Source organism: Geospiza fortis, unplaced genomic scaffold, assembly GCF_000277835.1.
Source record: "Geospiza fortis unplaced genomic scaffold, GeoFor_1.0 scaffold491, whole genome shotgun sequence".
In the NCBI taxonomy this organism is placed as follows: domain Eukaryota; kingdom Metazoa; phylum Chordata; class Aves; order Passeriformes; family Thraupidae; genus Geospiza; species Geospiza fortis.
The window spans coordinates 1,596,085-1,609,675 of NW_005054390.1; positions in this window are offsets into that span (position 1 = coordinate 1,596,085).

Sequence of the window (13,591 nt, forward strand, 5' to 3'; positions counted from 1 at the left end):
ACATCCAATTGCCTCTGAAATGTTGATTAAAATTTATAGTTTTGGTCTAAAAGGGAGGTGCAGAACTTGTAAAAGAAAGAACTTGCATTTCTGTTACATCATTGGTACATATTGGTTATTCTTAGGTAATTCAGAAAGATTCCTATGGGCTTGGTCACAGCTACATGACCCCAGATGTGATTTTTAATGATTCTGATGTGTTTAACTTTGAACTTGAGCCTTTCCCCCCGCTCAGCCTGCTGCCAGTTGCTTCTGGAAGAGGATTTAAATTTACACGCTTCTGGTATCAGGAAAGAATTTGTTCTTCTTTACCGGCTTGAGATTTATTGGAGGTCTCTTTGTTTTTTGGGCATTCACCTAAAATCCCACCACAATACTGTAAGTAAAAAGGGAAGTTGTATTCCCCAGTTCCTGTCTTTTTAAATATGATTTATTCACATTCAGTTGTGTCAATGTTTTGGGGACATATGTGTACCATCCGTTTAATTTCAGAACTTTTTTCATCATGTGATTATTTTCTTCACCCACACGGGTATTAAGAAGGCTAAATTCTGAATTTTACAATTACCTGGATATTATATTCAAGCATGCACATCAGACTGTTTCAAATAAACTAGGAACAGGAGTTTTATAAAAGCAGGGCTCTTTTAGGCCTGTTTGTGGTGTGTTGCTATATGACCATTGCATAAAAATTTCCAGCACTATCTATGATTCTCCAAGTACTTTGGCTATCACAGTTTTCTACGCAGGAAATTTTAGGCGTTGTAAACTATGACTAAGTCCTCTATGGAAGTTTTTGAAGTGTTTCTACATAGGCTGAATCTGAAAGAAACACCAATAATTAAAAAAAGTTAAAAATACTAATTACTAGCACAAACAGTAAAGAGGAAAAGAAATTCTGAATTGCAATAATTGAATGTATGGTTAGATATTGTTGAAAGGCTGAATGCCCTTCTTTTGCCTGTTGATCCATTGACTTACTGGTATTAAGTGACTGCTGCCAAGTTGACTTGCAGAATGCTAATGTTGCGTCTCCCGCTGCTTTCTCCATCTGTTTAGTGCCCAGTGTTGCCCGTTTGTTTCATAATCTCCACTTTATTAAATGTTATCGTGTTGGATTATGTATGACTGAACCACTCTGTAAATGCTCACTTCTTTTCCACAGCTTGTTACAATCAATACAGCTTTGTTTTTGGGTTTATTTTAATAGATTTTAAAGATTTTTGTATAATACAAAACATGGATGACACAGTATGAATATGTGTATCTACATTGGTTTGAAAAGAGGAAGAAGGGAAGAAAGGGGGGAAGGAGGGAAGGAGGGAGGGACAGAGAGAGGAAATGAAGGAGGTAAGAAGGGAAGGAGGGAGGAAGGAAGTGGTGGAAGGAAGGGGTGGAAGTGGCGGAAGGAAGGAAGTGGCGGAAGGAAGTGGCGGAAGGAAGTGGCGGAAGGAAGTGGCGGAAGGAAGTGGCGGAAGGAAGTGGCGGAAGGAAGGAAGGAAGGAAGGAAGGAAGGAAGGAAGGAAGGAAGGAAGGAAGGAAGGAAGGAAGGAAGGAAGGAAGGCAGGAAGGAAGGCCTGCGGAGCCTTTGCCAGGGCTGCAGTCTGGCTGCCAACCCATCCCCAGGGCCCTGGACCTGGGGTGCTCCTCCCAGGGATGCAGCCAGCCTGGAACACTTTGCTTTGGAAGCTCTCTCCTCTTACAGACGTACAAGCAGTCACAATTTGGGAGAGTAGCTTGAAAAAATAAGTTTGAAATGAGGACCTTCATTCTGAAAAGAAAGAAAGAAAAAGAGACAGAGAGAAAGGGAGAGAAAAAGAAAAAGAGAGAGGGAGAAAGGGAGAGAAAAAGAAAAAGACAGAGAAAGGGAGAGAAAAAGAAAAAGAGAGAGGGAGAAAGGGAGAGAAAAAGAAAAAGACAGAGAAAGGGAGAGAAAAAGAAAAAGAGAGAGGGAGAAATGGAGGGAGAGAGGAAGAAGGAAGGAAAGAAGGAAGGAAAGAAGGAAAGAAAGAAAGAAAGAAAGAAGGAAAGAAAGAAGGAAAGAAAGAAGGAAAGAAAGAAGGAAAGAAGGAAAGAAGGAAAGAAGGAAAGAAGGAAGGAAGGAAAGGAGGAAAGGAGGAAAGGAGGAAAGAAGGAAGGGAGGAGATAAATGCTAAAAGTAGAAAAGTCAGGAGGAAGAAGTGAAGAGGATTAAACAGTAGAGCAGCCCTGCAATCAAAAACTCAGGCCAATCTCCAAACTTGAAATCTTTTGCCTAAATTCCAAAAATGTTATCTAAAACCCCACTGCAATCATTTGAAGAGATTAATACACATTGTAGTATTCTTTTGTAGCTCATGAATCCATGCTGTTTGACGCTGAGAGTTAAATTCATGCCATATCTGAGGGCATCTCCTGTATTTCAATAGTAAATTGCCCTCATTGTACATGTTACTGGTCTTGATTCATAAAAAGCTGTTATTTCATTTAAGAATTAATACAAATTTCATTAACAGTTGACATGCATGTTTTTGCCCCTTTTCAGACCTGAAAAATTAAGACTAATTCTCTTGTTGTCTGTGCTGGGACGGGAGCAGTCCAGGAGTGAAGGACAGCCCTGTGATGCAGATTCTTCCTGTGGGATGTAGCCCTTTCAGTGTCTTGGGCAGAATGAACTGAGTGGGGTGATGGGCATCAGATAATGCCTCAGAATATGTAAGTTGTTGTTCCTGTCACTGGGGGGATGTTGCATTGGTGTGGACATTTGGGTTTTTTCCATGAGCCACAGGAAACAAATTCCAGTTCTGTGAAGATCATAAAACTAGAAAACAAAGCCTAGGAAAAAAAATAGATTTCTCAGAACTAAGACTTGATTTGTGTGTCCTCAGAACACTATAGAATTAATGGGGGAGCAAGCAAGTTTCAGGCGGACCTGAACAGGCTATACAAGTAATATCCTTTGTCTTTTATACCTTATATGAAACAGTCGTGCCAAGGTAAAGAAAAAGAGCCCAAACACTTTTCTCTGTTTTGTAATTGCACGGATGAAAAATAGAATCAAAATATTAACTCTATAAACTATCTCTTTGGTCCGGAATGAGGTGTGCATATTAGTGGTAAATAATTATTGAAAAATCCCATGTGATAAGTTGATTTATTTAGCTATTTAATTTGAAAAGAACTTTCTCTGATAGATTTTAGAAAGAGAAGCCTTTCAAGCCAGGCTTTCACTTCCCTTTAGGGCTGCATTTATTGCTGCCTACCTTGAATGGATTTTACAGGAATTCTCTTGTGAACAAAGTCCCTTTCCAGTCACTAATTGAGTGATGACATTAATAATTCTCAAACAAGTAGATTCATAGCTGTGTAACTGGAGATAGAGCTAGCAACCAGTAATTTGTACTTGCAAATCAATCCTCAAATTTCATACTGGCTTGTTATGAATATCGAGCACAGGAACATTAAAAGTATTTTAAATAAGAGTGGTTGTGCTTCTTGTTAGATACCTTACTGTGACAAAATATTCTGCCCATATGGGTTGATAATTGCGATATCCACAATGATGTGGCATCTGTAAGCCCATTTCTTATGTATGGGGCTGTGCTTCTTTGCCGTGAGTGGGACACAACTTAATTTGGAACTGTGTCACTGCTTCCACTGCCATTGTGGAGTCCTGAATAATGTAATAGCACCACACACACAAACTTTATTAAGCAAAGTAAAATAATTTTAAAGAAACTGAAAACAGCTTTTCTCTCTCCTTTTGGAGGCTCTATAATACAAATAACCTCCTCCAATGTCCAAAGAACAGAGATTCCCCCATCATTTGTTATCTCATATGGATGTATCAGTACCAACAATTTCAGCATTCTTTTTGTTTCACAGTCTGAACTGACAAAAGACTATGGAAACAAACAATTGAAAAAGACATTCCCTAAAGGTAACTATCAAGTCCAATAAGGCTCAAATAAAATGGCCCAGCTGTCAGAGTAAAATACTGCATATCCACTTAGCTCTTGAAAGGAAAAGGTAATGCTAACCAGTTGCTGGAGACAGCCCAGAGAGGTAATGCCAGCTGCACAAAAGGATGCACCACATAGCAGTGTTCAGATGAATGAATGGCAAACAATGCATAATAGCTGCATAAGTAATTCTCTTCAAAGGACAAAATAAAGAAGAGAAACACACTTTGTTTAAAAGTTATCATTACTGATCATAAAACACACTCAGAGAAATAGAAAAAAGCATAATTTGGAAGCCAAATGAAACACATTTGCAGCACCAGCTTTGAAAGTTGTCCTAGTTTGAAATGAACACTACCTTTTCAGAAAGCATTTTATTAAAAACAAGGTCGGAATGTTTGTAAGGATTAGTATGTGTCTACCCTTGGGCAAATGCTAAAAAACCCAAAACAAAACAAAAAGAAAAAATAGATATAGAAGAACAGAATGGGAAGTGCTCGAAGCTCAAGTGCAAGTCTAGGTCATTTGAACCATATATGGAGAGCACACATGCTTTAGAACAGCAAGTGAAAAAAAGATGACTCTTCTACTGCCAGAACCTGAGAGTGGCGTAGGTCATGCATTATGAGGTGGTTGTCAGGTCATTTCTGATGGGCTACGATAGGCCACTGTCTGTTGTACAGTCTACCTCTTTGTCTTAGTCATGCTACCTAGTTGTCTTCAGTCACAGAGGAGGGTGTAGAAGTTTATGGGGTTAGTTAATTGAATTATTTGCTTTGAAGTAGTATCCAGATGTAGCTCTGTTTCTGCTAAAGAAAAGACTTGCAGTGAGAGCAATTACTTCACCTTCTAGTTGGTGTATTTAATTTTCAACATACATTATTTAATCTTGGAAATAAAGCAAAATTATAAACTGTCATCTGTTTGTTGCTGTATAATCTATTGGAAGACAATTTTTGGTGCTTGGTATGAAAGGTTTTTTTATATTTTCTCAATCCTTCCTATTATCATGTATCCGAATGCTACAGCTAAGTATAAAGAATTTCTTTCTGTATGTTCAACCCGTTCTTTTTGACAGCCACTGCATTCCATATATTCAGCATTTTGCTTGGGCAAAAGGAAAAAGCTCTTTCAGGACTGCCAGAGACATTGACTAAGTCGCATGTTTCTCTCACTTTTCTCACTTGTGCAGGGGCAATTTTGATAATTCTAAAAAAAAGGAGGTGAAAGCAGAGGAGCAGAAAAAATGCTTCAGATAAGTGGAGAAGGTGGGCTTTAAGTACCTGGATCAATTCAGAAAAAACAATTCTGTGAAACTTAACCACCATGCTGTTGTGAGAGAGTGTGGTTTTTTTGCTCTTCCTGTGTCAAGGTTTTGTGTGCACTTACAGTTATCTGCTCATGTACTGAGCTTGACTCATCCCCCACACAGTGACACTGTCCTCTCCTGTGATGAGCTCATTCACAACAATGTCATGTGACTAATCCTTCGGGAAGGAGAGACAGGGAAGATGCACCAGATAGATGAGAGTTTAGAGGCTGAGATAAGATGAGCACTGCAAATACAGCATTCATTTTTGTATGCAAAAAACCCCTGCAGGATGTACTCTGTACTCCAACTCAGCTGAGAACCTAAAGATTTTTCTTGGATGTAGGATACTAATCATGGCTTGATGAATTTTCATTATCCTATTTTTTCTTGTCTAGTAAATATTCAAATCACAATTGGCTTTGGGATTCTCTGTTGTGCTCTTACTTGTCCATTCTGTGTTGAAAAAAGTATTCATCCACAAGGTGGAGGGGTGTTTGACACTAACCTGAGAAGCTACAGCTGCTACCTGCTCTCTGTCTGATCAGACATCTTACAAGGGATGGCCAAACCAATAGGCTTTGGGGGATGTAATTGAGAAGTAGAATCCTCCTCTGAGACCCTTAATTTTTGAAACAAAACATTATTTGGGACATCTCAGATCCTGGTCTCTTAGGCACTAGCTAAGCAAAAGACTCATCAAATTATCAAGAATATGAGAGCTAAGCACATTGTCTGAATGAAGGACATTAGTTTAAGCAGCCAAGAGACAGCTAAAAGACAATCACTGTTTTCAAAAGAGAGGATATGCTGCCAAGCAGCACCTTTCCCTGTAATGAGAATATTTTTTCAAATGTGTGTCCTCACTTAAGCCTGATTCAGGCCAGAGTCCTCTATATGCCTGCCAAACACCTAATCAGATGAGGACATTACCAGGAGCATGGCAGCTCTCCCATTTCAGCTGCTCTAAATTGTGCTAAAAACACTTCTGTAACTACTTGGAAAAGGAAATCCTTGAATTTTCTTTTGAAGAATTAATGGTGCACCCAACAAAGAAACTGAGTGAACAGATCAAGTGTCCAACATGCCTTCCTAGCTACAGAAACGCTGCATCCTTTAAGATTCAAGAGTTAGTGACCCGATTAAAAACTGAGCAATTATGTCATCACCTCTTGCATTTAGCCAATCAATTTGTTTTTCCCTGACTTCTGATTAATTTGGCTGTTATTGATCTTCTATGCGCAGTCCTGTGAGAGCTGCCAATCTACAAGAGCAAAAAATTTATAATTCAAATTTCAAATTAACTTTGCATATTATTACCTACTGCAACCAGAATACTTCACTGCTGGTATTATTGAAGTTTGGTATGGTTTTTATTATCAAAAGTTTGGCTTTTAGTTTCAAAACAAATTAAAAAGAAAATGTAATAAACCCATAAAAAACATGCATGTCTATGTGCTAAATCTATGCAATGATACATGTACATATCTCTGGATCTCAGCATAAGAGAAAAAAGATTCTGTAACTATTTTAGAGCTCCAGAAGCAATTATTTCCCTTAAAAATGTGACCTTCTTTTCCTCTGTGCAGCTGTAATGGTAAAAGAAACCCCAAACCTTCAAACAAACAAGACCAAAAAAAACCCACCTGTCATGGATTTTTGCCTGTATTCCTCTCAAGCCTGTTGAGTCTATCAAGTGTGAACATCTGGAAATCATCATATTTTCTGCTGACCACTGAATCGGCATAAAAGGAGGACATGATAAGCTCCAGCTGTTAAGCCTCCTGCTTGGAGGATTAGAGAAATTAACCCACAGGATGTTTTATTACAGCAACAGGAGTTATATTAAAGATACATGTGGCATCTTCTCCACAGGGAACACAGAAGGAAGCTGAGAGAAAATATGCAGGGTAGAGCTGCAGGAATGTCATCAGTCCTGAATGCTTCCCAACCTACTCTGTTTGTAATAGCAGAAGGAATTTTACCTTCAGAACTTTTTCTAAGACTATAAACTTTCTACATCTAGTTCTTGTTTTTTTCAGTACACAGTCCAGGAGAACATTGATTGAATAAGCAACTGAAAAGAGTAGTAAAAACCTTTGAGAATCATGTCCTTTGGTTTGGGTCCTTACTTTAGCTGAGACATTTATGTCTTTTGTCATTGCATTTATACATTTAGGCTTCAATGCATCAAAACATAAAAATGCTTTATCTGTAAAAATCATATATAACATTCATACACATTAATTTATCTCTGAGTTTTTACCCCTAAAATAACAACATCCATATATTAAATATAAAAAAAGAAAAAATTAACCAAAAAAAAAGAGAGAAATCATGACTGACTTTCACTGTCCTGCTCATTGTCATTGTTAGTAATGTTAACAACTTTATAAAGCCTAGATGAAGAGCTGAAAAGGTTCAGAAATCTGTAAAAAAAGACTTACCTATGTAGCAACCGTGTTACTCTTAGATCACCCTGACTCCAGACCGAAATGAAATTTCAAATGTTCATGTAGCTATTTTGAGGAGAAATTCTTGAGTTTCTGCCATCCTCATGATCAAGAAGGTAAGAAGAATAATTCCTATCATTAGTGAATTATATTAGAAAATATGTAATTACTGGCAGTGTTGCTGGGATTTTCTTGTGATTCTTTTGTCTCAAAGTGTTCATAAGAATGGTCAAATTTAGCTCAACAAACCCCTGACTCCATTTCTGGGGGCTCACTGATCGCTTTTATGTGCAACCCTGTCTGAAGCCACGGTGTGGAGCAGGTTACCACCTCAGCAATGCTGGCACATCCAGCTGCTTCCCTGTGGGGAAACCGGGTGTCAAATCAACCAGGAAAGAGCAGATCCCCATGGACAATCCAGTGTCTGTTTCTGAGCTGTGAGGAGTGGGTATCCTGCCCACATTATTAAAATTACAAGGAAATGCCACGAGGTGCCACTTCTCAGACACGTCACCCAGAGCTACCTGGGACTGCAAAAAGCTAGCAACTGACTTGCTACTTGATGTGTATTTTTGGCATTCACCTGCATGAAAACAAACATATTTGTATATTTATGCATTAATGAAATGAATCATATATGCCTCTTTTATGTAAAAGCCTCTTGGCAGGTGTAAAGAATCCTTGAAGAGAACAGACTGCAAAGGCCATGAGGGCCTAGGGAATTTAATTTATAGCACTGTGAAGCATAAGGGGCTTCTTCATGAGTTTGAGTCAGGTTCCCTGGTTCAAGGAGTAGCCTATGACAACAAATCCTGCATCATGGTAGGTGTAAAAGGAAAAGGTCTATGTATAACAGAGGGGCAGTGGTATCTATTTGATCCTGACTGTTGGATGTACTCATACTTGCTCTGATCCTTTCCAGATTCACTCACTTTTCATCACGATTCTCTTGCTAAACATGTTGCTTTCAGAACTGTGGTTTCTACCCCAGCAATTAATTTTTTTAGAAACAATGTTTATCACTAGGTTATTTTCCACTATGGAAAACAGTTGTTTACAACAACTTTTTTTAATCTAGAGTGCAGTAATTGTGCTCTTGGTTGCTCTGAGAACATACTTGATGGCTCTTAAATCATAACCTGACTTTTGCCTCAGTGAATATAGAAATTATTTTAATTTCCCCATTGAAGATACTTTTATTTTTCACTAGATATCTAGTGAATACCATATGCAGAGGAGCATTTGTGATCCAACATTTTTGAAATATTACCAAACAGAGAGGGAGAATCTGTGTTAATCAGAATGTGCAAACTGCCACTCCCTGTTCTTGTCTCCCAGGCTTTTTTCTTTCAGAAGTTTGGTACCTGTGCATTCAGCTGCCATCAAGTGTGAAAGGAAGATGGTGGACACGGCTATATCTGGCAGTGACATGTTCCTTAGCTGGCAGATGAGGCAGTTTGCTGACTGCCTGAATTAGGCTTGGGTAGCTTAGCACATTTCAAAAGAGACAGTTTTACTGAAAGTGACACACAGCTTATGGACCCAGATCTGTAAATGTAATTGCCTTTGCCATGTGCTTGTATGTGAGAATTGCTAGGTGTCTGATGCACAAAGCTGAGCAGGACTTTCAAGTCTTTAATATCAGCTAAGTTAATGTAGATATTAAATATAGCACGTGGAAAATAGGTCAGACCTTACTATCAGATATTTTGACACTATTCACAGACCTGACTAATACAGACTGAATTCTGTACAGGATTTCTTGAAAGCCTTGAACCTAAACTTCAATGTATTCTGGCTATGAGAAGCTAGGCTCTTATGGTACCTCCTTATCCATGCCTAAACCTTCTGTACTTAAATAGCCTAATTCAAAAAAACATTCTCTAGAAGCCATAGGTTATTTATGTACCCTCAGTCTTGCTTGGAGGCTCACTTTCCTTCTTTTTTCTCTCTAGGAAGAAAGAAAAAGTGGGTGGCAAAGTGAAATTCAGATATTCACCTGTTTCATTTTTGAAACCAGAGAATACGTGCATTTTTTTCCCTTAGAATCCCAGTTTACATTATAAATATCTTCAAAATGTGAATTTTTATAGCATAGTACTTTGAAGTCTAGCCTACTCACAGAAAAAACAATCTTAATGTGAATTTCCAAACAAAAGTCTTCACTAATATTATGCATGGAAATGATTTGATTACACAGAATAAGAACTCTTTCAAGCTGTTCAATGAAGGTATCATACAGGAAAGAAATGAGCTTATCTGCAGGATGGCATTGCTGATAAATTCTAGATTTTTTTCAAGTGAAATTAATTCAGTCTTTAGACCTGAGACATTGTAGAAGAAGAATGACGTGCCATTAAAACAGTTTTAAATGCATCCCAAGAATTTTTTGCGTGTTGTATTTCAAAAGTATAGTTCATTATTACTGGATAAAAAAGATTTGCCTTCCCACAACTGCAGACAGGGACTATACTAGTATTACCATATGCTTTCTATAAAACATGATTGGAAATGGGAAGGGCTGGACATGTGCAGAAGCGAAGGAAATCATAGTAAAGCTGAGCTAGTTGAAAAAGAAAAAATATTTAGGAAACTATAAATAAATAAATAGCATTTCAAATAGCGTAGATAGTCATAGAGACTTAGCTGTTCTGTAGAATGTAAATAGAGTATATCTGCTTCCAGCTTTAATACATTTTCACTTTGTAATACATTGTGTTATATAATGTGGTTTGGCAAAATTATCATCCACTAAATTTTACTGTTTCTTTTCACTTTTCAAATATTATGCTCTCTGTTATATTTCCTCCTCCTTCACCAAATATAACATGAAATATTCCAGGAAATTATTCACATGCTGCAAGTATGGATATGAAATGAATGTTTTTTAAGGATTGACATGTAGACAGCTTGTAATGAAGGTCTGTATTTTGTCCATTTTTCACTTGAATGTCTGATAAACATTGTTTGGGGGTGGTTTTTAGTGTTAGTGGGTTTTGGCATTAGTTTTCTTTTTTTTTTTTTTTTTAATGTGTGTGTTGTTTTCCATGGCAGCAGAAAGAATGGCCTTCCATTCTGTGACTACCAGGTTAATGTGAAATTATTATAGTGATCTTATGACAATTTTTTCCCTGTTTGAAAAACTGTGTCATTGCTACCATAGTTTATCTTCCAAATTTAACATTGTGTATCTATGTTTTGCGATCTTATCAGGATCTGTGGGATTTCTCCTTTTGCATTTCAAGCAGGTGTGCATGAATAGACATGTATTTTTATTTTACTTGTATTTTTATTTTACTAATGGTGCCTCAAAATTCCATTTTGGCAGCTTTGCTTTTTCTTTGGGTTTTTTATTCAAATAATTTAAGCAAAAAGTAAAACTTTCTGTTACTTATCTGACAACACCAGCCTTCCCTCCCTTGTGAAATGATGTGGTTATTTATTGCTGGTTTTGCACTGATACATGCTGTTTTCAGCCATGGACTGCCTGGGTAATAGAGCTGCCTAATCACTACCACTAGAGCTGAATATTTCCTGCAGAAAGCAAGTCCTTTCTCAGATGGAAGGAAAAGAAGATGGTTATTTAAATTTTAGTCACAAGGAAGTTATTATGAGCAAGACTTTGGCTTAAAAACCAGAGTGAAATCACTTTAATATAATGAAACGAACATCAATTTCATGCAATTTCGGATGAATTTATCCAGTCTTTTGGGCAGATACCAAATTGCAAATTCCTATCCACTCTGCTGTCTTTTCCACAGTCTCTTACCTTGGATTCTTTTTGTCCCAAAATAAATGGAGTGTTCTGCAAGTTGTATTTATTACCTATAATGCTCTAGAAATTTTTGTATACCACAAACTGAGTTTCCCCTTGTAAGAAGATCTGTTTGATATGATGCATAATAGTAAACATCTGGAATATGGAGACTACAAATGCTGCAGAAATTATATTGTGCATGTAAAATGAAGGACAAAAAACCAAAAAACTTTCCTAATCTTTCAAAAATCTAGCAGCATTGTTCCAATCTTCTGCATTAAAGTATTAATGGAAAGACTGCAGGCTCTAGACAGAGGTAAAACATACACACGTTTGTTCAGTCTGAAAAACCTGAGAACAGCTGAGTTATTTTTGTGGGTAGAAATGGAGCAATTATTGCACCAAATCTTAATATCTAAACTGACCCTGTCTTGGAGAATTTTTTTCGGGGAAAAGCTCTACTTAGAAAATTTCAGCAAAGCTTTCAAGATTCAACTCTTTGAATTGGCAAGTATATGAGGGAAAAAATTAAAAAGAAAGGATTTCTCTTTCAGTAGTTTTTAAAGAATTAATTTCTCAAATACTTTTGCAGCAAAGAAACATATTTGTTACTTTGATTTATTAATATTTGGCAATTAATTAAGAAAATATATTATTTCTTAAATTTTGTAAGATTAGAAGTATAAATACTGGGTTTGTGCTCATTTTTTTTAATGATCATGACAGTAACTCTTCTAAGCTGTGGAGAAATGACTCTGCAGATCTTATGGTTTAAACCCATATACTCCCAGAACTTATTATTTCCCAGTACCTTCAAATTCAGTTAATTTTCTATGCTTTATGAACACAAGACCTTAACTTTTTAGTGGGACATATGTTACCAGGAAGGCTTTGAGCAGTGTTTATCTGTTTTATTTTGTGTAATGTTATTACAAAATGCTTACATTGAGAAGAATTCAGAAACTGTAAATAGTTAGCCATCATTGGACTTGGAAATACTTGCTGCTCTGTGACTAGGTCATGTCTATAACTATCCAAAAGAAAAAATGTCATCAAACTGCTGAATGTTTGTACCCCACCATCTCGAAAATCTTTCCTGAAATACAGACTTAAGACTCCCTGATTAATTTGTTGCTGCTCCTGATCTTACAAGCCCTCTTGCCCAGCCAAGTGCTACAGCAGATCTTAGTTAAACAGAACTCTGGCTGTAACTCTGGTGGCAGGATATTTCAAAGGCTTCCACGGTTGCTCAGCATTGAGGAGGCAACAAATCAAGTGGGCATGTATCACTTCAAGCCACATCTGTCCCAAGATAAATCTGTCATTGAAAAGGGATTTAATGGACCCTAGAAATTCCTAATACTTCATGTCTAGATATATACACCCTTATGAATGACTTCTTTCCTCTTCCTGAATAACTCAAAGACCCTTGGAGCTTTGTTATGGTCACCACTTCCCTACAGTTAATCTCATCCTGGGCAGGAAATACATAAAACAACATTTGATTAAAGAAACTGATAATTCATTATTAATCATTGCAAATTCCCACCACAAGTACAGTGCCCAGGGAAAGAATAAGTTGCAATCGGAATGCAAAAAGTTCTTGTTTAAGGATGTACAGGAAACAAAGCAAAGAACTGAAACAAAGATAGAAAATAGTTAATACAAATATTCCCGCCAAAGTTTACTTTTCTACATCAATCTTTAGATGCTTGTATACTGCCTCTGTTTCACAAGAGTTTATGGAATTTTCAAGGATGAATATAAGCCATTTTATTGAGCCTTTTTTTGCTCACATGCAGTAAAATTTGGCCCTATGGCCATGCAAAATGTTTACGTTATTGAAGAGATGCAGTCTTAGGAAAGGGGAGGACAGGAAGAGACTGATTCATGGTGGTGATGTTCATTGAAATGGATATCTGCAGCAGCATTATACACAGGGGGATGTTTCACTGCTATAGTCTGTTTTTTCTGCAGCATATTTCATGTCCTTAAATTTTCTTTGAAGAGACATTTCACTCAAGAGTGGAGCCTTCACCTTTCATGGGTTGATCAATGATCACATATTAGTAAAAGCAAGCCATATGCAGACTAAAAGTAGTGAAATCAAGTACTCAAGATGCACACGGGG